The sequence below is a fragment of the Giraffa tippelskirchi genome, chromosome 4, assembly GCF_054371585.1.
Source record: "Giraffa tippelskirchi isolate mGirTip1 chromosome 4, T2T-mGirTip1v1.2.pri, whole genome shotgun sequence".
NCBI classification, from domain to species: domain Eukaryota; kingdom Metazoa; phylum Chordata; class Mammalia; order Artiodactyla; family Giraffidae; genus Giraffa; species Giraffa tippelskirchi.
In genome coordinates, this window is record NC_137278.1 from 54003659 (window position 1) to 54026343 (window position 22685).

Here is a 22685-nt window from a genome sequence, read left to right on the forward strand (position 1 = left end):
GGCTCATTTTTTAAAGAGACCAGCAATTTGTTAAAAATTAGTTTAGAAAAAGATGAGGCAAGGGATCTGGACAGACCACAGTTTTAAACTGACCTTTTCTCTTAAACACGGTATCAGCAAATTTGTTTTCTTCCCGGTTTTCAAGATTAAGGGACTCAGTGTGGTAACACTCCCTAAGACAGGCTTTGTCTTAGTCTGTTTGGGCTGCTACAAAAAATATATATATCATAGGCTGGGTAGCTTAACCAACAAACATTGCTCACAGGTTTGGAAGCTGAGAAGTCCAAAATCAAGTCACCGGCAGATTTGGTGTCTGGTGAGAGCCTGCTTCCTGGTGTACATACTGCTGTCCTCTCACTATGTCTACACAGGGCAGAAGTAGAGGGGGAGCTCTGGGGTCTCTTTTATAAGGGCACTAATCTCATTCATGAGGGCTCCACCCTCATGACCTAATCACCTCCTAAAGGTCCCACCTCCAAATATCAGCACACTGGGGACTGGGTTTCAACACATGCACTTTGAGGGGACACAAACATTCAGTGTAGAGCAGACTTTCTTATACCATTCCCTCATTCCCCACTCCCATCTCCCCTCCTCCCAGCAGGTCCCCTCAGCAAAGAGTCAGGGACATGAATAATGAATATGGTGCTTATGCATGGCTTCTCCATTACTTCCACTTCCCCAATTTGTATGTCCTACAGGGTGGAGTTACTTCTCTGGAGTCTTTCCAGCTGCTTGCCTTATGGTTCTAAACAATGAGACCATTAAGATGAGCCTTCCAGAACAGTGTCCTTGCCTTTACTTGGCAGTATACAGCTTCCTTATGTCACTGAAGCTGGAGATAGGTACAAGAATGTTCAGTACTGAATAGCAAAAAGCTGGAAATGTACAAATGACCCATCCCAGGAGGATAAATAAGCACACATATTCATACAATCATATTCATACACATACTCCTACAATTCAACACAACTGTTGAATTCATACAATTCAACACAATCTGTCAGTAAAAAATGAGCGAACTATAAGTGTGCACAGCAGCATAGATGGGTCTCAAAAACATACTGTTGAGTGAAAAAAAGTAAGTCACAAGAAGAATATATACCATTTAAGTTCAATAAAATGCAAAACTTTTCCAAATTAAAATATATTGCAAAGGAATATGTTCATAAAGAGTAAAACTCTAAGAGGTACAAACTATTATGTGTAAAATAAACTGCAAGGATATATTATACAACACATGGAATAGAAGAAATATTTTATAATAACTATAAATGGAGCAAAATCTTTAAAAATTGTGAATCACTATATTGTACAGCTGTAACTTAAGTAGTATTGTACAACTATACTTCAATTTAAAAAAGGGAGAGAAAAAACTTAAAAAAAAACTTAAAAAAGAGAGGAAAAAAAGAAAAAGAGTAAGCTTTTAAAGAAAACTAAGGGAATGATTAAGTAAAAATTCAGCAAAATAGTTACTGCCTGGAGAGAGAAAAAAAGGGGAGTGACTGGGGAAGTCCACACAGGACCTTCTAAAGCACTAGTTAAATTGGATTTTTAAAGCTGGTTGGCAGGTACATTTTATTGTCATTCTTAAACTGTACATATATGTTAAGTCCATTCTTTTGTTAACATGATATTTCATAAAAAAATGGAGAGATTGCTTTCCTCTATTCCTTATCATGTAAAAATGGAGTTGCTTCTCTTCACTCTTTGGAGGGTTTTAAGGGTAAGGAGAGAACTAAAAAATGCTTCCCCCACATGTTTTATCAATGACTCCTCTCTCCAGGGATCTGAATAATTCACATACACAGTGTGTGAAGGCACAGGGCATTATGGACCTTGGATTTCCATATAACACTCTAGACAGAGTCTATGGAAAACTGACATCAAGACGTTTCTGACTTCCAAATGGTTTAGTTTTGAAACCCTTGAAAGGAAAATGGCTTTCGTTGGAAGATAGCTTGTGTATTTGTTTGGAGGGTTGATGCAACAGTGACAGAGGAAGAAGCTAAGAGGACCTCACCTCCACCTAGGGCTTCCCTAGTGGTTCAGATGGTAAAGAATCTGCCTGCAGTGAGGGAGACCTGGATTCAATCCCTGGGTCAGGAAGATCCCCCAGAGAAGGGAATGGCTACCCACTCCAGTATTCTGCCTGGAGAATTTCATGGACAGAGGAACCTGGCGGGCTACAGTCCATGGGGTCACAAAGAGTTGGACATGACTAAGCAACTAAACGACAAATGACGACAAGTGACTAACACTTTTTACCTCCATCTGGGCCTTGCTGACTCCCAGAGGGAAAGGGGTACAGAGAATGGAACAGGAGCCTGGGAGAAGAGGTGGTCTGTGGAGAACTGACTGACCCAAGGCAAGGCCTGCTTGATCCAGGGCCCGAGTGGACCCATAACCACCCCAAAATGACATGACGCCTGTGGGAAGGGTCAATGATACCTTTCCCTACTCAGAAGCTGGATCTGTTCTTGCCAGAACAAGTTGTGAGTTGAGCGCCAAAGGCTCTAAGTTGTGGCCCGGAAGAGCCTGCATGTCAGAGCTTGGCAAATAGACAGGGGTGGGGGTGGAGCAGTTACCAAGAGAGGTCGGCAGGGCAGTGATGGGGAGGGAATGTGAACTTTATGCTGGGCAATGAGGAGCTGTTAAAGGGTTTAAGCCAGCAAGAGGCAGGATAAGATTTGATTGAGAAAATACATAATGAAAAAAAATGCTAGTAAGGCTTCAGGAATTCACTTTAAGCAATCTGTACTGTATGAATCACATCAGCATCTATAATTACAGTAATGTCCATAGGTGGGCACAATATGTTTTCATTCTACATAGAATACTTGATGTGTATCAGGGTTCAGAGACCATTTGCAAAATTCTGTGCCCACATCCTCTACTCCCAGGGCTAGGCTGTGGGGCTTCCCTGGTGGCTCAGATGGTAAAGAGTCCACCTGCAATGTGGGAGACCTGGGTTCAATCCCTGGGTTGGGAAGATCCCCTGGAGAAGGGAATGGCAACCCACTCCAGTATTCTTGCCTGGAGAATTCCATGGACAGAGGAGCTTGGCAGGGTGCAGTCCATGGGGTTGCAGAGAGAGTCAGACACAACTGAGTGACTAACACTAGTTAATGTTAATATTAAAACTGTTCTTCCTGACAGCAATGAACAGCTAGTTCAGCTTCTTTCCTTAAGTTGGGGAGACCATGTCCCTAACACTAGGAGGAATGTTTGCCTTCCCATTTCCTGTAAGGGTAACACACATCTAAGTCACGTAGTAGCTGTTACTTCTAACCACTTAAATATACACCCCTAAACAGGAGAGGAACTAACACCCAACACATATTTACACTAATTAGGATTGTTAGCAAAACTAATAACTAGTATTATGACATCAGTCTTGAATTTGCCCGACTGACTCTTTTAATCCTCATAACATCTGCTGAGGTAGTTGTTATTGCCATTGGTAGTATATAATCTTAATATAAACTTAATTATACAATCTTTCATTCAGTATTCACATGCCGTGATAAAGTCAAGGAGAGCAGACAGTACGTCTGTCATGTTTCTCATGGAGCCTTCCCTGGTGCCTAGAACAGTGCCTGGCATGTGGTAAACATTCAAAATGTGTTTGTTGAGCAAATTTTGAGTCCCCCTTTTACACAACTGATGACACAAAAGCTTAGAGATGTTAAATAGCTTACCAGCTATTAGGTCAGCAGCTAATCCCAAATCACATCTGTTGGGCTTCATCTTCTCACTGGCTCCCAAATCGTCAAAGGTTTTATAAGGATCACATAGTTTGTCAAGTTCCCAGCAATTAAATAGAAGGCTATTGAAAGATTAACTGCCACCTTCTAAAAAATCTTAACCATTTTGAGAACATAAGGTAGAATTTAGAGGTGAGCAGGAGGAGAATGGCTGTGTTTAAACTTGCCATGTTTTAGAAAGATCTTACATTGAGAAATTCACACCTGGCATTTGAGAACAAAAGCTGGCACAGAACTCGAAGGAAGTATTGTTAGGAATTTTCCCAACTAAATCTTCCTAAGCTTATTATCAATAAAGAGGGTGTTTTCATTTAAATAGACATCATTATGGCTTTATAGCTCTTTCTCCTCAACTGAAACCTCTATTGGGCCAGGGTTCCAGTTTTCATGGGCCACTTGGTATTCATCATACCTTACTTGCTTGAAACAGCTGGCCAAGAAAGTCTGGGTCCTGATTCCAGCCCTTTCCTCACACCCAGATTGGCTTGGGAACAAATTCTCTTATAAATTTCTCAACAGTCCACGGGGCCTCTGGAGGAAGCATAGAAAGATAAGATTACCTTTTCCCATAGAAAGGGTATTGAAGCAACTTGTGCAGGCTACCTCTGGTGAGAGAGGGAAGTTAAGTCTCTGAGAAAAGGCTCCATTGGGAGTAACAAGTCCTGTCCTATTCCCACTCCAATTATTTCTAGGCAGGAGACCAGCCCAGGCTGTAAGGCAGACCCTCAGCCAGACGATGCAAGAACAGCTGATGTGTGAACGGACAGGTATTAATATTTACCCCAATCAAGAGAGAGTCCAGACCCTTTCCTGGTTCTGTCATCCAGAACGTGCCTAGACAGGAAACTGCAGAACACTGGCCTGAGACAACTGACATTCTCTCCTCGCCGCAATGTGGGTAGTGATCAGAACGCAAAGGTTTCAGAAACTTGAATTCTCTGTAGTTTCAGTAACTAACGTTGCATAGCTTTTTGATGATCTCGGAGCCATTTCTTTCGTTTTTTAAACTGTATTTATTTATTTGGCTGTGCTGGGTCTTCATTGCTACCAGCAGGCTTTCTCTAGTTGCGGCAAGCCGGGGGTTACTCTCCAGTTGCGGTGCACGGGCTTCTCATTGCGGTGGCTTCTCTTGTTGCAGAGCACGGGTTCTAGAGCATAGGCTTCAGTAGTTGCAGCTCACAGATCTAGTTGCTCTGAGGCATGCAGAATCTTCCTGGACAGGGGTCAAACCTGTGTCCCCTGCATTGGCAGGTGGATTCTTAACCACTGGACCACCAGGGAAGTCCCTCTGAGCCATTTCTGATGTGCAAAGTATTTTCACATGCACCTTCTACTGAGGTAAGCAGACCAATATTATTATTCACAAATTAGAGATGGACAAAGAGATTATGTTATTTGTCCAAAGACATGTCATTCTCCCCAAAACCAGCCTCCTGGTGGACTGTTGCCCAGTCATGGTGTTTGGCTTTTCTCCCTCTTCAAGTCAATCATCTACTACTTTTACATCATGAGTTCTCAATCTTTGGTGTACCATCACTTAGAGAATCTAATCTACCCTCACATTTGCAAGCATGTGCGGGCACACACACAATTTTGTATTAACTCTCAGGAATCTCAGAGATCCCCTGTAGACCATGGACACAAGGTTGAGAATCTTTCTCTTAGAATTAATACGTATGAGACCGAAAGGACGTAATTACCAAATGTAGTAACAAACTGTATTTTCTTGTTCTGAAATTCAGCTACAGAACACATCTCAGGGACTGCTAGAAAAATTTGAATATGGAATATATATATACGAAATTTCATTAAGGAATTTTCTCAGGTGATATTAGGATAATATTCTTTGATGTGATGATGGTGTTTATTTATGAGGATGCTTAAGTATTTTTAGGAGATATTTAAGTTTTTTTCCTGATTTTTATTTATTTATTTGGCTCATGATTATTATTAATTTATTTATTTAATAATCCTGATTATTATTTATTTATTTATTTGGATCTTAGTTGCAGTGCACTGGTTTAGTTGCTCTGCAGCATGTGGGATCTTAGTTCCCCAATCAGGGATCAAACTTTGCCCCCTTCATTGCAAGGTGGATTCTTAACCACTGAACCACCAGGAAAGTCCCAGTGCTTAATTATTGAGAGGTGAAATATCGTGAAGTCTGCAACACATTTTCAAATGGTTCAGAAAATATATAAAAAGATACAAGATTTAATAATATGACATTTGCCAATATTACATCATTTTTAATCTATAAGAACAGCAATTACATTTGATTTAACCTAGTTTACAAAGAACATATAGCAAACTAATATGCAGAGTACATCATGAGAAACGCTGGGCTGGAAGAAGCACAAGCTGGAATCAAGATTGCCGGGAGAAATATCAATAACCTCAGATATGCGGATGACACCACCCTTATGGCAGAGAGTGAAGAAGAACTAAAGAGCCTCTTGATGAAGGTGAAGGAGGAGAGTGAAAAAGTTGGCTTAAAGCTCAACGTTCAGAAAATTAAGATCATGGCATCTGGTCCCATCACTCCATGGGAAATAGATGGGGAAACAGTGGAAACAGTGTCAGACTTTATTTTTTTGGGCTCCAGAATCACTGCTGATGGTGACTGCAGCCATGAAATTAAGAGATGCTTACTCCTTGGAAGGAAGGTTATGGCCAACCTAGATGGCATATTTAAAAGCAGAGACATTACTTTGCCAGCAAAAGTCCGTCTAGTCAAGGCTATGGTTTTTCCAGTGGTCATGTATGGATGTGAGAGTTGGACGGTGAAGAAAGCTGAGCGCCGAAGAATTGATGCTTTTGAGCTGTGGTGTTGGAGAAGACCCTTGAGAGTCCCTTGGACTGCAAGGAGATCCAATCAATCCATCCTAAAAGAGATCAATCCTGGGTGTTCATTGGAAGGTCTGATGTTGAAGCTGAAACTCCAATACTTTGGCCACCTCATGCGAAGGGTTGACTCATTGGAAAAGACCCTGATGCTGGGTAGGATTGGGGGTGGGAGGAGAAGGGGATGACAGAGGATGAGATGGTTGGATGGCATCACCGACTCGATGAACATGGGTTTGGGTAGACTCTGGGAGTTGGTGATGGACAGGGAGGCCTGGCGTGCTGCAATTCATGGGGTCGCAAAGAGTCGGACACGACTGAGCGACTGAATTGAACTGAACTGAACTGATTAGTAGTTTAACCTCGGTGGTGATATATGCATGTTCACTGAAGAGTTCTTTCAACTTTTCTGTACAATGGAAAGTTTTCATAATAAAATATTGGGGTAAAAAGTTTCTGTTTGTGGTATCTCTCAAATCTGCTCCTCTATTAGTTATCTATTCCTATGGAAGAAATTACCCCCAAATTTAGTGAGTTAAAACTACAAATATTTCTAGGTAAATACCCAAAAGAATTGAAAGCAGAGACTCAAAGAGATATTCACAGATCCACATTCATAGCAGCATTATTCACAATAGCCAAAAAGCAGACACAACTCAAGTGTCCATCAGTGGATGAATGAAAAAAGCCAGGTATGCTATACCTTCAGTGGAATACTGTACTTCAGCCTTAAAAAGGAAGAAAATTCTAACACATGCTACAGCATGGATGAACCCTGAAGACACTGTGCTAAGTGAAATAAGTCAGTCACAAAAGGACAAATAGTGTTTGATTCTAAGTGTACCAGATAGCTAGAGTAGTCAAATTCATAGAGACAGAAAGTACAATAGTGGTTGCCAGGGGCTGGATGGGAGAATGAGGAGTTAGTATTTGATGGATTTGAAGTTTCAGTTTAGGATGATGAAAAAGTTCTGGATATGCATGTGCTGTTGATTGCACACTATAAATATACTTAATGACAATCAACTGTACATCTAAAAGGGTTACATTGGTAAATTTTATGTTATGTATATTGTACCACACACATCATCAGCCCACAAACATGATATATATCATCTCACAGTGTGTGCGTGCCTAGTAACTTCAGTCATGTCCGACTCTTTGCGACATCATGGACTGTAGCCCACCAGGCTCCTCTGTCCATGGGATTCTCCGGGCAAGAATACTGGAGTAAGTTGCCATGCCTTTCTCCAGAGGATCTTCCCAACCCACAAATCGAACCCATAGATCTACCATATTCTTTTTCCATTTTTTTGAAACAAAACAAGCCTCATTATTTGAATATTTCAATAAATAAATCCACAAAGGTAGCAAATCTCAGGACAAATTACATTTCGACAAAAAGTCCAGTGCTCTGAATCGGGATAAAATGGCCAATTAACAGTTGAACCAGAAGCCTACAACATTCAAACTTATTTTACTTGTTGCTGTGTGTATGTAAATAATATAAAGAAAAACTCTAATTCAGAAAAATAATAAAGTAGGAAATGGTAAACTAGAAACAAAATAATTTAAACCATTTAAAGACCCAGTTTACAACATAGGAAGAAAAGCATCACATTTCTTAATATAAACTGATTAAGAACTAAGTATTCCATTTAGCTGTCCCCCTGCTCTGAGTGATGTCTTCTTGCCCATCTGCTTTGGATGCCCACTGATCCATTCATCAGAACCTTCTCTAGTCCTTTCCCAAGTACTCATGATCTAATAAATAGGCCAAGTGGATAACTTTCTTTTAAAAGAGTACAGAATTTCTGCCCTCTTCGTCTCTACTTTCCAAATATCTTTGGCTTGAGCTTATCTCATTTTTTTGCAGCTTAATGGCTCAGGAAAAGTTGCCCATAAGGGCACAGGTAGGATCTCCCCGCCTCTGTGAGGTGACTCCTTGTGCCTTAAACTGGATGAACCGCTGGATAGAAATACACAGTTCCTCCCATTCAAGGAACAGGAAAAGAACCTAAGAAATCCAGTTCCAGCTTCCCTTCCCATTTTCAGATCACTTCAGCGATTCCACACTGCACTAACTAGGCAAGAACTTATTTAGATCTCTGAGTTCTTTTCCACACCAAAATTTCATATTTTAAATTGTTATATAAACTGTAAGCCTGTCAACTTCATCCTTTCATGCTTTTTTGTATTTTCAATTTTCTTTGGAAAGAGCTTTCCTAATCTCAAGATTAAAGCAAAAAAAAAGTTCTCCTGTATTTATTTCTAGTACTTTCATATGGCTTAGTTCCTCAATCCATCTGGAACTTATTTGGGGTCTTTTCTCGAATTTATGGATGAATTAATCCCTCCAGCAGCATTTCCTCATTTATTTGAAATGTTTCCTTTAACAAGTAAAATATTCTTTTATTCTCATAGCTATTTCTGGATCGTATTCTGTCCCAATGTTTTGTTCTACTGATTCTACGTGTGCACATGTTGTTTTTATTACTACAGCTTCAAGGTATATTTTGATATCTAAAAGGACAGCCTCTCATTTTTTTTCTTTCCCCAGCTTTTCTTGGCTCTTTTCTTCATAGGCCATAGGTTTTACAACCTGAAGTAAGTCTGAGTCAGTTTTCTCATCTGAAAAGATTAAGACTATGGGCTCTAGAGTCATTTTGTCTGAATATCAGCAAAGATCCCCTCGGGCAAATGCAAAGTCTTCTATTTGAGCAGAGGGGATTTAATACAGTTACTGGTGACATGATATGGAAAGATTAAGTATCTTAATGCAAAAATAGGAGGCTAGGGACTTCCCCGGTGGTCCAGTGGTTAAGAATCTACCTGCCAATGCTTTTGAACTATGGTGCTGGAGAAGACTCTTGAGAGTCCCCTGGACAACAGGGAGATCAAACCAGTCAATTCTAAAGAAAATCAACCCTGAATATTCATTGGACAGATTGATGCTGAAGCTGCAATACTTTGACTACCTGATGCAAAGAGTCGACTCACTGGAAAAGACCCTGATGCTGGGAGAGATTGAAGGCAGGAGAAGGGGGTGACAGAGGATGAGATGTTTGGATAGCTTCATCGACTCAATGAACATGAGTTTGAGCAAACTCTGGGGGATGGTGAAGAACAGGGAAGGCTGGCGTGCTGCAGTCTGTGGGGTTGCAAAGAGACGGACACAACTTAGAGACTGAACCACAAGGGACTTCCCAGGTGGTCCAGTAGTTAAGATTCCCCGCTCCCAATGCAGTCCGCTGAGTGTATTTAGTACTTTATCACTTATTGACATTGCCCCATCTCGTTCTCCCAACAAGTGTTCTGATGCAGACAAGGCAAGCTTCATTATCTCTGCTGAACAGCAATGGAATCCAAGACTTCAAGAAGATAAGTGATAGACTCAAAGGCCCCCCCGGAGGCTTGGGACAAAGCCACCTCACTCACGTTCAGGATTCTTCCTACTAATACCCCAGGTGGCCTCCCACAAACATGTGTGAGATAATGAGCATATACATACATGTGTGCATTATACACACACACACACTCACACACATATACAATAGGTTCAAATCTCTGAAGAGAAGGTTCATGTCTTATCAATCTTAATATTCCTGCCCCAGATAAAGCGCCTGGAAGCTAGAAAAGAAGTGATTGTTGGCCTTAATTCCTGAGTAGAACCCTCCTGGGGGATGGAATAGAGAACATACGTGAAGATTACAGCCAGAGCCAGGGTTCAAGATCAGCGTGACCAAACTCTACAAGGCTCTGGCCCTTGGTTCCAGCTTTACCCAGCCCTTTCTCAGGTCATCAAAGAGCAGAGGCCATGGTCACCAGGAGGGACTGAGATGATCAGGGAAACAGATCTGCCCACTGGCTCTGCATGCCCCTGCGCCCCGGGCATGTAACAGCTTCTTGTGGGCAGTGGGGTCCCTGACAGGCAGGAGCTTGCTCTAAACCTATAGTAGTAATCACCCCAGGGCTGCCCACCCAGGGCCTGGCATCCACACTGGTCCCTGACAAATCAGTTGGAGCAGGAGCCTCATTCATGTGCGTATGGACCACTGACAGGAAGCATGGGACACTAGAGATTAGAAGACTATGCTAATAAAATGGTTGCCATTGGACATCAGTGTTTGCCAGGTACTTTCTACATAGATATATATGGTTCTATTCTTCGCTCAGCCAAGGCAAGGCATGGGCACTGCTGGAGTCTGACTCAGCCTGTTGCACTGGCTTCAGCTATGAATTTGTTCTCCTCTGATATGTCAAGGATGCTGCATCCTTGATTGATTTGGCTTGGCTCTGCATCTGTGCTTTTTCTCCTTATCCTGAAATGGGGAGCCACTCTCTCCTGTCAGCCTAAAGACATGTGGAGCAGGGGCACATGGACAGGCTTGGCACAGGTGGTCCAGGCAGCTGCCCAGGCCACTGCGCTGTGCTTTCAAGAGCGCTGCTGCCTGCCCCATTCTCCTCTCTGCCCACAGATGTCTCAGCACCCTTGAGAGTCGACAGGAAAAGACAGGCTCATGAATTAGACAGTGGGCAGTCAGTGGGAAGAATAAAAGCCAAAGGCCTGGTGGGGGGTAGTGGTGGGAGGAATTGGGAGATTGGGATTGACACGTATACACTATTGATATTGTATAAAAAATAGAAAACAAATAAGGACATATTGTATAGCAAAGGGAACTCTACTTAATGCACTATGGTCACCTGAATGGGAAGGAAGTCCAAAAGGGAAAGGGTATATGTATATGTATGGCTGATTTGTTGTACAGCAACTATACTCCAATAAAAATTAATTCAATTTTTTTTAAAGCCAAAGGCCTACATGGCAACTCTGAGGCTCCATGCCCTCTGTCCCAGTTACCCCTCAGGACTCATTTTTTTCTTCCTCTCTCTCTTTTTAAAAAATATTTATTTATTTGGCTGCCCTGAGTCTTAGTTGCAGCACTGGGGTTCTTTAGTTGTGGCATGCAGTATTCTTGGAGGCTTCCTAGGTGGTTCAGTGGGTAAAGAATCCACCTGCAATACAGTAGACAAAGATTCGATCCCTGGATTGGGAAGATCCCTGGAGGAGGGCATGGAAACCCACTCCAGTATTCTTGCCTGGAGAATCCCATGGACAGAGGACCCTGGTGGACTATAGTCCATAGGGTCACAAAGAGTAGAACATGACTAAGCACATACACAGTATTCTTAATTGTGGCATGTGGGATCTAGTTCCCTGGCCAGGGATTGAACCCAGGCCCCCTGCATTGGGAGCAGAGTCTTAGCCACCGGACCACCAGGGAAGTTCCAGGCTCATTTCCTCTTCCTCTCTATTCACATCACTCTTCACTGTTCCTGGAACATGCCAGGCCTACTCCTACCCCAGGGCCTTTGCACTACTCTTCACCCAGACGGCCCTGTGCTCCCTCCTGCTTCCTGTTCCACGCTCTGTTCTGATGTCATTTTCTCACTGAGGCCTTCCTTGACCACCTTCCTACAATTGCAAGACCCATTCCCTACACCCTTGCCTCTTCCCTGGCTCCTCTCACCTTCCCTGGCTCCTCTCACCGCCCACCTTACTTATCCAGTTGATCGATCGAGCTCCCCACCTCCGAAGTTTGGTCTGTTTGCTCACTGCTGTGTCTGCAGCACTGAAGCAGCACCTGACACATAGCACAGGCTCAGTGATATTTGTGAAATTCTTGCATGGACGAGGCTGGCCTGTGAGCTGATTCCAGGCAGCCTTGGGTTTGGGTCAGCTCCGCTCTCTTCTGGGCCTGACTCAGTTTCTCTAACGACGAGGGCGCATGTGCTGCTGGGCAAGCTGCCTTCCAGTGGTAATAACTGATGAGTCTGGACAATATCCTCTTACCACCCAAGCAAAAACCAAACAGAAGGCAACGAGGGCAGGGAGGCAGGAAGCAGCTGCCAGTATGACTAACTGGAATCTTAGGTCATCATCCCCCAGTGCCAATCCTTACAAGTCTCAGCATGGCTCAGGATTACTGAGACTCATGTGGCCTCGTGGCCAGACCCGGTTCAAAAGGGCCACAAGGAGCACTTGGAAAAACAACTCCATTTTAGGGAGCTGACACACAGGCCTGGAGGAGGAATCGAGATTTGATGAACTTTATACAAAAATTTTGCAAAACCAGACTTGATTCAGTTCTTTGGGGTTTTTTGGCTTCACTGGGTCTTCGTTGTGGCACTTGGGCTTTCTCCAGTTGCGGCTAGTGGGGCTACTCTTTGTTGTGGTGCACAGGCTTCTCTTAGTTGTGGTTCATGGGCTCTCTAGTTGCAGTGCTCAGGCTTAGTTGCCCCATGGCATGTGGGATGGCATCCCTGACCAGGGAGTGAACCTGAGTCCTCTGCAATGGAAGGGGGATTCTTAATCACTGGACCACCAGGTAAGTCCCTTGATTCAGTTCTCATTCAAGCAATATTTATAAGGGCTCCCTCGGCACCAGGCACTTCTCTAGGGGGGAATAGAGTTGTGAACCCCATGAGTGAGGTCCAGCCTTGATCTGTACGTTGATTTGTGTCCTGGCATGCCATCCCTCGCCAAGGCCTGGTGCCATCTTCCCTGCAACTTCCTGCTCCCAATATCTTAAGTCTTCCCAGATCTACTGGCTACATCTAGATAGATGCCCTTTATCTCAAAAACAACAGCAGCAACGACTCTGACACCTCTGACAGGCCAATGAGACAACAGCACTCGATCCCCCGTAATCCTCTCCGGCATCGACGTCACGTCAACTCTGTATTCTGCCCCCCTTCTGGGAAACTCTAACTCTCTTCCTCATTCTCAGCACCTTCCTATCTTTGGTCCTACCACTCCCTGACAAAGTCACCTTCTCTACCTGTTGGGTTAATTGCCCCAGTGGCTCCCAAACTAATTGTATGTCTGCTGTATTCAGCGCCTTTGTGCATTTATCTGCATCTGAGCTGTCTCTCCCCTCCCTTTTCTCTGCCTCTTCAGCACGGGCCACCACATCACCCTCTCACCTTCAAGGGGAGGCAGACTTCTCTCAGTTCCCAACGCTTGATAAACTCTCTACCACCCAGAACTCCTGCTTTCCATGAGGGCATCATCATCTATACATACACCCATCTTTTCATGTAATTACCAGCTGTTTCCTGTATGTATGTCTTATTTTTCCCTAAGACTATAAACTCCTTGAGAGCAAAGACAAGTTTCTTTTTTTTTTTTTGGCCTTGAGGCATGTGGGAATCTTAGTTCCCCAACCAAGGGTTAAACCTATGCCCCCTGCATTGGAAGCACAGTCTTAACCACTGGACTGCCAGGGAAGTCCTGAGGGCAAGAACAATTTCTATTTTTCGGTGTCCTATACAGCTCAGTACCCACTCACTCAGCTATCAATCAGTGATAGATCTGACCTGGATTTACCAAATGGTGATATTTAAGAAGAATGTTGTTGTTGTTCTTTAGTCGCGAAGTTGTGTCCAACACATTTGTTACCCTGTGGACTGTAGCCTGCCAGGCTCTTCTGTCCATGGGATTTCCCAGGCAAGAATACTGGAGTGAGTTGTCATTTCCTACTTCAGAGGATCTTTCCAACCCAGGGATCGAAACTGCACTGGCAGGTGGATTCTTTACTACTGAGACACACCAGGGAAGCCCTTAAGAAGAATACATTTGTTGAAATGTGTATTCGTTTTTAGATGTTAAGAGGAAAATATAGAATACAAGATTATGTTACGGTTTGATGACCACAGTATAAACTATACACTCATAAAGGTAAACTTGGAAGGAGATCAGTAAAAAATAAAAAGTATTTTGTCAGGGTTGTTGGATTATGAGTGATTTGTTTAACAATCTGTAAATTTTGTGAATGTGTTGCTTGTGCATTTGAAAAGAGGTTTTGTTTTTTGTTTTTTAAAAAATGAAGGGCTTTAAATGTCATTGAAACATTCCACTCTTGGGTACAAATTATTTAAGGCTTTCTTAGGAAAGAAGAGAGGATGGGAGCAGGGTAGGTAGGGTTGGCAGTTCTTCAGAGATTTCACTCAAGTCATATTTATACACAAATAGCTAAGTGAAGTGGCGGGGGGTGGGGGGGAAGCCAAAGTCCAAGTTTTGCCTGCAAATGTTTATTCCCTGAGGATGGGACAGAAAAATAAACAGTTTAAAATAAACCACGAAATCACGTGAGCTGTAGAGATTTTTTTTTTTCTCTCCCCCAGAAGAAGAAATGTGTTCTCCTTTAGTTTCCTGGTGTTTTGTGCTCTGAAGCCCCAGCAGCAGGGGGCACGATTGGGGGAGGGAGAGGCAAGGTATACCTTCCTTGGTGGACGGCTCTGGGCACAGGATTCCTCTGATTCCTTAACCTTTTTTGACATGTGTATTTTATTCATATCAGACTGCAGGCTCTCAAATATGAGGACCATGTCTTTTCTGGTGTTTTTTTTTGGGGGGGGTGCAGCCCCATTCCACCTGCTAGATCTTAGTTCTCAGACCAGGGATTAAACCCGTGTCCCCTGGAGTGGAAGCAGAGTCCTAACCACTGGACCACCAGGGAAGTCCCTAGGACCATGCTCTTTCTGTCAGAGGGGTGGCCCCACAGCACTCCTAATGTAAGGGGAGCCCAGGAGATCATTTGTCCAATGCCCTCATCAGACCCAGGAAGACCAGACACAGAATGAGGCCTGTGCAGAGGCCATACAGCCTGGGACTCCTGGGGGAACTGGTTTTAGAGAGCTCTGGAGTGCACAAGCCCAGCCCCCACAGTGTTGCTCAGGTGTTTGGAACATTCCTCTGACAAGTGTGGGTTGAGCCTAAATATACCCCAGCCCAGAAACATGGCAGAAGGGTGACAATGAACAAACTGTGCTCTTAACACTGAGGAGCTTAGGATTTAGAGAGAGAGAGATGGGGCAAGTTCGCAGATAACCGGAATACCAAGCAGAAAGGAAGAAGCATTGCAAGAGGCACATGCGAAAGAGGAAGGAGCCTCTGACGAAGTGGGCTGAGAACGTCTCTGTTGGCCTAAAGCTGGCATTAAGGGGTTCAGGATGATGCAAATGAGGTCAGAGGCACCAAGACAGTTGCATTCATTTAACAAATCCTTGCTAATCACCAACTACTGGTGCCAAGTAAGGTTTTAGGCATTTGGGAAGAAAATCTCTCCCCTTGTGAAATTTACATTCAAGTAAGAGTAGAGACACTACACAAGATAGAAAAGTATTATAAAAGTCGGTTAGGTAGTAGGCTGGTGTGTGTGTGTGTGTGTGTGTTCAGTCATGTTCAACTCTTTACAGCCCCATGGACTGTGGCCCCACCAGACTCCTCTGTCCATGAGATTTTTCAGGCAAGAATACTGGGGTGGGTTCCCATTTCCTTCTCCAGGGGACCTTCCCGATCCAGGGATCGAACCCAAATCTCTTGCATCTACTGAAGTGACAGGTGGGTTCTTTACCACCAGAGCCACCTGGGAAGACCAGTAGGCTGATGAGAATGTAAAACTGCAGCTGCTGTGGAAAACAGTATGGTAGCTCCTCAAAAAATTAAGCATAGAATTATCATTTGATCCAGCAATTACACTTCCGGCTATATACTCACCCCATGCAGAAAACTGGGATAAGAGTGGTCCAAAGAGAAGGATCAGCAAGTGCAAAAGCCCAGAGGCAGAAATTGCCAGGAGACCCCTGTGCCAGAGCCACTGCCATGAGAATCCCTTGTTTTACTTCTGTGTCTCTTGGGTCAATTCCAATGGTACCAGTATTGTGGGAGTCACTCAGTCATGTCAGACTCTTTGTGACCCCATAGACTGTAGTTCACCAGGCTCCTCTGTCCATGGAATTCTCCAGGCAAGAATACTGGAGTGGGTTTCCACGCCCTCCTCCAAGGGATCTTCCTGACCCAGGGATTGAACCCCAGTCTCCTGCATTGCAGGTAGATTCTTTCCCGTCTGAGCCACCTGGGAAGCCCTGGTACTAGGTACTAGTAGCAATGGTACTAGGGAGACTGCTAATAGTGGAACTGGGAAAAACTTTCCTCAGCTCTGAGGGGCAATACACAGAGCAGAGGGTCTTATTTGGGTAAGGGGTAGGAGGAGTGATCTGGCTTTACTGAACTCAGCAAAGTCACTGTAGACTCTAGCAGTTATACTTCTATGGGGAACGTGATCACTCAGACCATAGGGCTGAATGTGATCATTAATTCATTTCTCTGGAAACAATTCTGTTAGGACAGGAACTGAGAATTCTTTCTCCATGACTTGTGACTGAGTTTGTGTTCTGTGAGAACACTGGGTTTTGCATTTCTCATTACACTGCTCTCATAGCTCCTGGGTTTGGAAGCAGTCGCTGCCATTAAATTCTTTTATGGCTTTCACCCCCATCAAACCAAGGATAAAGGTGAATGAAGAACTCATCCAGAGTAGACTGCTCCAACACCCCAAGATAATTCCTTTTCATAAAACCTAGAGTTTCATGCCAGGGACATTACATAAAAATAAAGCCAGAGTAACCAAGTGCTAATTACATTGTTATGGACAATGAGTCCATAACATGCTATGAGATGAAATCTTTCTTTCAAGATATTTTAATTGCCAGATGCAAAAGACAGTAGACTCTTTGCTTGTTGAAATTTTTCCAGCCTTGTGGCTAATGCCCATTGTAGCTGCATTAAAGGCTCTAGGGCATCTCTGCCCAGATGTGATGGCCAAGAACCAGTGATGACTTCAGTGTGAGCTTTCTCCACCTGCCAGCTCCGCCATCTTGGCCGGGCCTGCATACCAGCTGCCTGACTCCATCTGACTAGGAGGTCTCATTGGATTGTGTGTCCTTGTGTAGAGGCCAATACTCACAGTGAGGTTTTTTAGGAAACAAGCTCCAAGTCTAAGGCTGAGGGATGTTGTGGGCCTAAGGGTGGTCTTTGGAGGGATCGTCTCTGAAATTCTCTGCTAAGACCCGGTGTGTCTAAGCCACAGTATTGTGGAAAGAGCACAGGAAAGAGTAGAAGACAATAAGTCTGAGGCTTAACCACGGTTTTCATATCGGTGCTGGTTATCTCCGGCTTGCTGAACTCACCCCAGAGCCACACCCTGCTCAACTCTGCTCTGCTCTGTGCCCCTGGAGACTGACCTGTACAGACATCCATAGACTCCCTGTGCTCTGGCCTAAGGAAAGCCAATGGGGATCTCTAGGAGGAGAGGGAGGTTGGGTGTGAGTTCCTCGACTCCTTCCTGGGTCTCCGCGGGCTGTAGTCTCCTTCTCCTGCAGGTGTCTCTCTACAGGTTCTGGTAACTGCATCCTCTTCTCTCTTTTGCGGGCCCAGGTTGCTCCCCCAAACTCCACACTGTCCCTTGCAGTTCCCCCACTTCTGTAAAGAGTTCCTTTATTGAATTCTGCTGAAATGATCCGGTTAGAGTGTGTCCTCTGTCCTCCTGCCAAAACCCTGACTGATGAAGCCGTGAATGAGCTGGGTGGCCCTGATCATACGGGCTGACGCCTTGGTTTTCTCATCTTTATAAAGGAGATGAACAGGCCAGTTCTTCCACACTCGTTTCAGAGTTTTCATTAAGTTTATAGTAGATGTAAAGCACTTAACCAACATGTCTTAAAAATAAATATGTTAAGTTTCATGATTCCAGGAATGCCTAAAAATAACATGCTATCTTTAAAAAAAATTTTTTTTATTTATGTATTTTTGGCTGTATTGGGTCTTTGCTGCTCAGGCTTTTCTCTAGTTGTCAGACATGTCTTGACTTTATTTTTTTTTAAGTTTTACAAAATTTCATTTTATATTGGAGTATAATTGATTTATAATGCTGTGTTAGTTTCAGGTGTATAGCAAGTGATTTAGATATATATATATATACATACATGTATGTATTTTTTTCAAATTCTTTTCCCATATAGGTTATTATAGAATATTGAATAAAGTTCCCTGTGCTATACAGTAGGTCCTTGCTGACAATTTTTTAAGATTTTTTGATGTGAATCACTTCTTTAAAAGTCTTTCATTGAATTTGTTACAATATTGCTTCTGGTTTCTTGGTCCCAAGGCTTGTGGGATCCTAGCTCCAGGAGCAGGAATCGAACCCGTACCCACCCCACACCACCATTCCCTCCCACACTGGAGGGTGAAGTCTCAACCCATAGACCTCCAGGGAAGTCCTTCTATTTTATATACAGTAGTGTATGTATGTTAATCTCAAACTCCTAATTTATCCCCCCTCCCCCACCTTTCCCCTCTGGTAACCATCAGTTTGTTTTCAAAGACTGTGAGGCCATGTTTGCTTTGTAAAACATGTCCTGACTTTAAATGCCACTTCTGACACACCCTATACATGTGACCTTAAACAGAGCATTTAATCTCTCTGTTTTCATCAGGTCTGTAAGTGGGGGTTGTCTGCCTTACTTACGCGTACAAGATGACAGCGAAAATCCCTTGTAAATGAAATTGAGCTCTTGGCAATTGATCCCCCAAGGCTTCTTTAAATACATCATCTGAATTATTCACCATCTGATTAAGAGGGGGCAGTGAGAGTTACCCTGATTTGAGACTTAGAGGAACGGTGTAGGTCTTGTGCTCAGTCGCTTCAGTTGTATCTGACTCTGCCACCCCATGGACTGTAGCCCCCAGGGCTCCTCTGTCCATAGGATTCTCCAGGCAAGAATACTGGAGTGGGTTGCTATGCTCCTCCTCCAGGGGATCTTCTCAACCCAGGGATTGAACTAGCATCTCCTGCATCGCCTGCATTGCAGGTGGATTCTTTACTGCTGAGGTCTCGGGAGAAGGCAGTTAGGGGGCAAGACAGATGAGGGCCAGATGTTCTGACTACCTAGCATGAAAGAGCCACCCTGGGCTGGCAGCAGTGTCCAGACACAGAAGCTGGGCTCACAGGCGGAAAACACCAGTCCTTGTCCTGAAGGACTTTACCCTTTAACCAGGGAGCTAAGTGTAACCCACAGAAAATCGTTTAGGGGGGTTATAATCGCCACGTTGGGTGCCTCACAGGAAGCTCCAAGCTTGCCATGCACGGGAACACCTCCATCAGGCTGCAAGGAAGATCTGCGCCTCCAGGGGAGCTGGGTGCAGCCGCTAAGCAGGGGCACCCAGCAGGGAGAAGGTTGGCTGTGGGGAGGGGGAGACAGCTTTAGAAGGTAGGAAGGGGCCAGATTTTGGGGCCTCGGGGCGGGGATCGATAGTGTTTACATTCATGCAATAGGAAACAGAAAACCACCATACAGTTTTCAGCAGAGTTCCAAGGTGAAAGTGGATTGTTTAGAAAGATGCATTTTGCACAGATGGGCAGGATGAAGTGATGAAAAGGCTACAGAAAAAAAAAAAGAGAGAGTTTTTTTTTCACTCTTTTAAAGAAACTTCAGTATTTGCAATGGGGCTTCTCTGGTGGCTCAGACAGTAAAGAATCTGTCTGCAATGCAAGAAATTCTTTTTCTGGGGTTTGATCCCTGGGTGGGGAAGATCCCCTGGAGAAGGAAAAGGCGACCCACTCCAGTATTCCTGTCTGGAGTATTCCATGGACAGAGGAGCCTGGTGGGCTACAGTCCATGGGGTCACAAAGAATCAGACACGACTGAGCGTCTAGCACTTTCACTTTTCAATATTTGCAATATAACCCATGAATTAGTATAGGTGGTTCTACCTTCGGCCAAAGACAGACCCCTCCCAGCATATTTGCTTTCCCTTTAAATGAGGTTTATTTACCCTTCCAAATGAGAAGCTTATACTAATGTGAGGTGACCAGCCCTGCAGGTCCCAAATCAGATAGGGTTCTCTGCTTGAGGTCTTGTGGATTTCAACCACATTTTCCCCACTTGTCACACTCCAGTGACCAAATGTGTGTGTGTGTATTAAAACAACAGACAGGGACTTTCCTGGTAGTTCAGTGGTTCAGACTCCAGGCTTCCACTACAGGAGGCCTAGGTTCAGCACCTGGTCAGGGAAGTTCCACATGCCACTTGGTGAAGCCAGAAGATAAACCCCACATTGTGCCTACACAAAATTGCATGCTCAGTCACTCAGTTGTGTCCAACTCTTTGCAACCCCATGGTCCTCTGTCTATGGGATTTCCCAGGCAAGAATACTGCAGTGGGTTGCCATTCCCTCCTCCAGGGGATCTTTCCAACCCAGGGATTGAACCCCAGTCTCCTGCATTGCAGGCAGATTCTTTACCGTCTGAGCCACCAGGGAAGCCTACAATTAACCTATTGGTTATTTCAGAGATGACCGCTCAGGTTCAATTTGGCACTTTTGGGGGGTTTTGTGATCAGCTTTCCCTTATTATCAACTCACTTTGCAGACTCAACTCAGCAGTAAAAACATTTTTCACTATTCCCCACCCCATGCTCTCACTCCATCCCCCAAACCCCCACTCCACCCCCCACCCGGAGGCTTTGCTCAGCTTAGATTCAGAAGCTCCTGGACTGCTTCTCTCAGTAGCCAACAACCTTTTGTCTCAGGTCCAAGTTGTTTATTTATCTTTCCTAGGCTATTTGAGTCACTGAGAGAAATGTATCAGTTTGCTTTTGAGGTGGGGCCCCCAAAGGACAGGTGGGACCGGAGAGACCCAAGCCGAGGAATGGGTTCTGGGTGGGGAGAAGTCCCAGGAGAGGATGCAGAGGTCACCATGGGCTGGCTGTATCCAACAAACTTGGCACGTAGGATACACTGGAGAAGAGAAGGGGCAGAGGGAACAACAACTCTGAGTCATCAGGGTCCTGTCATGGAGAAGGCACTCAGAACCCCTGGTCTGTGGCTGGTTTCAGGGGCCCTGAAACCTGAAGGTGTGCTGCATTTGGGGTGTGCTTGTGCAGGCTTCAGCAGAGATGGTCATGAGTTTGGGGAGTTCAGTTCAGTTCAGTCGCTCAGTCGTGTTCGACTCTTTGTGACCCCATGAATTGCAGCACACCAGGCCTCCCTGTCCATCACCAACTCCCGGAGTTTAACCAAACCTATGTCCATTGAGTCGGTGATGCCATCCAACCATCTCATCCTCTGTCGTCCCCTTCTCCTCCTGTTCCCAATCCTTCCCAGCATCAGGGTCTTTTCCAATGAGTCAACTCTTCGCATGAGGTGGCCAAAGTATTGGAGTTTCAGCTTCAACATCAGTCTTTCCAATGAACACCCAGGACTGATCTCCCCTAGGATGGACTGGTTGGATCTCCTTGCAGTCCAAGGGACTCTCAAGAGTCTTCTCCAACACCGCAGTTCAAAAGCATCAATTCTTCAGCGCTCAGCTTTCTTCACCGTCCAACTCTCACATCCATACATGACCACTGGAAAAATCATAGCCTTGACTAGACAGACCTTTGTTGACAAAGTAATGTCTCTGCTTTTAAATATGCTATCTAGGTTGGTCATAACCTTCCTTCCAAGGAGTAAGCGTCTTTTAATTTCATGGCTGCAATCACCATCTGCAGTGATTTTGGAGCCCAAAAAAATTAAGTCTGACACTGTTTCCACTGTTTCCCCATCTATTTCCCATGAAGTGATGGGACCAGATGCCATGATCTTAGTTTTTTGAACGTTGAGCTTTAAGCCAACTTTTTCACTCTCCTCTTTCACTTTCCCCAAGAGGCTCTTTAGTTCTTCTTCACTTTCTGCCATAAGTGTGGTGTCATCTGCATATCTGAGGTTATTGATATTTCTCCCGGCAATCTTGATTCCACCTTGTGCTTCTTCCAGCCCAGCATTTCTCATGATGTACTCTGCATATAAGTTAAATAAGCAGGGTGACAATATACAGCCTCCGACGTACTAATTTTCCTATTTGGAACCAGTCTGTTGTTCCATGTCCAGTTCTAACTGTTGCTTCCTGACCTGCATACAGGTTTCTCAAGAGGCAGGTCAGATGGTCTGGTATTCCCATATCTTTCAGAATTTTCCACAGTTTATTGTGATCCACACAGTCAAAAGCTTTGGCATAGTCAATAAATCAGAAATAGATGTTTTTCTGGAACTCTTTTGCTTTTTCGATGATCCAGCGGATGTTGGCAATTTGATCTCTGGTTCCTCTGCCTTTTCTAAAACCAGCTTGAACATCTGGAATTTCACGGTTCACGTATTGCTGAAGCCTGGCTTGGAGAATTTTGAGCATTACT